The sequence below is a fragment of the Sabethes cyaneus genome, chromosome 1 (genome assembly GCF_943734655.1).
Source record: "Sabethes cyaneus chromosome 1, idSabCyanKW18_F2, whole genome shotgun sequence".
In the NCBI taxonomy this organism is placed as follows: domain Eukaryota; kingdom Metazoa; phylum Arthropoda; class Insecta; order Diptera; family Culicidae; genus Sabethes; species Sabethes cyaneus.
The window spans coordinates 76,406,327-76,407,963 of NC_071353.1; the positions used below are offsets into that span (position 1 = coordinate 76,406,327).

The window sequence follows — 1,637 nt, forward strand, 5'->3', positions numbered from 1 at the left end:
TACTATTTTGTTCAAATTTTGTAAGCTTATTCAATTTCCAAAATTTTTATGTAAACCAACGCACAATGCAACGTTAACTAATAGATGAATTATGTTCCGAAGACGTGTCGATTTCTATCTCAAATAGCAAGTAAGACCGTATAACAAAGGTTCCTTTCACCAATAGGTGGATTAAATCAGGTTTTAAAGGGTTACCGAAAACGTCATTGTCAAGTCAGACCGCGCAGCGCGAGTACAGTCAGTGCTTTTCCGTTTTTCCCCGCGTTATAAATAAAATACATCCTCGTCAATATTTCGGTTTCGGATTGTCCGTAAAACATCTCTTGTATCAATCAGCAACCTCATTCGGGCAGGTAGGTTGATTTAGGTAATTATAATTTAAAAATAACTAATCAAAATTCATTTTTGGTTCGTGGTGCTCTGCGACTTTCCGGTTTGTTGTTCTTGCTGCTTTCAGTATAATGGCTGTTGGTTCTTTTGTCATTTTCTGGATTCAAGTGATGTTTCTTGGAGGCAATTATTCAGTGCTAGTGCTCTGGATAAGTAATGTAATACAGGCATGGAAATTTGAAGGACTCCCGGAACGTTACCGCAGATAATAGAATTTCCAATTCGTTGTGCTAACAGGTGCCAACCAAACAAATTTAACATTTGTCAGCAAAATTGATTGTGTGCGCACCAAAAATGCACTTTACGTTCACAAACGTACAGAAAAACATCCTAGAGGACCAAAAAATACACGTTCATGATAAAAATGGGAAAATGTATACCAATCCAACACGGTAGCATCGCAAATTAAGAATCAACCGTCGTTTAATGACTTTAACAGCAAATCCTATCACAAGTTTCATCATCAGGCGGCTTGGGAACCAAGTCCAGCCATTCGCAGGGCGGACTGTGTAAGTAATTTTATCTCCTGAAGGAAAATATATGATTTTGATCTCTTTTTTCTCACACAGTCTTATAATACAACTTTAATGGTGGAATGTATGCTACATCTCCACAACTATGTGGTGATACTTCGGGAAAATCGAAGGCAATGGTATCATTTCCGCCAAAGACGTCGTGCACATCTCGTATAAAGTTGCCCGCTACGTTCTCCGCACAATCTTCAGCAGGTCCCTGCGATAACAGGACATCAAAGCTAAAGTGGCCAGCTTGATCGAAGTGCTTTGATTAAAAGATTGCAGCCCACCAATATGGACCATTGGAGTGGCCTTGTTATAAATTATGTTTTTAATTATATTTTATTAAATTATATATTAATTTATTGATAATATCTCAAAAATAAAGAAAAAAATAATATTTAACAATTATATTTTATTAAATTATATTTTTATTCTTTAATATAATTTAATATCACATCCAATGTAATATTACATACAGCAAATGAATTATCAACTTACATTTTATCATTTTAATGATTGAATATTACGTTGCAATTCATAATTTATAATATTAAATTCTGTTTGTATTTATATGCACGGAAACGTAATATTAATTTTGATACCCATTTAAAGGTAAATATTTATGTGATAGGTGATGAGATGTTATGTAATCCGTAATAAATGTAAAGCATATTTGCGTTATGTGTGGAACGCATAAGGATCATGGTTAAACGTCATGTCAATTTGATG

The 1,637-nt window shown here is 34.2% G+C and overlaps 1 long non-coding RNA gene across 1 annotated transcript; it reads left to right on the forward strand.

Moving 5' to 3' along the window:
* Window positions 1-257: 257 nt before the first annotated feature.
* Window positions 258-1,212, forward strand: LOC128732649 (uncharacterized). Its single transcript, XR_008411824.1, has 3 exons — window positions 258-353; window positions 458-899; window positions 960-1,212. It is a non-coding gene; the product is annotated as an uncharacterized LOC128732649 (long non-coding RNA).
* The last annotated feature ends 425 nt before the right edge of the window (window positions 1,213-1,637 follow it).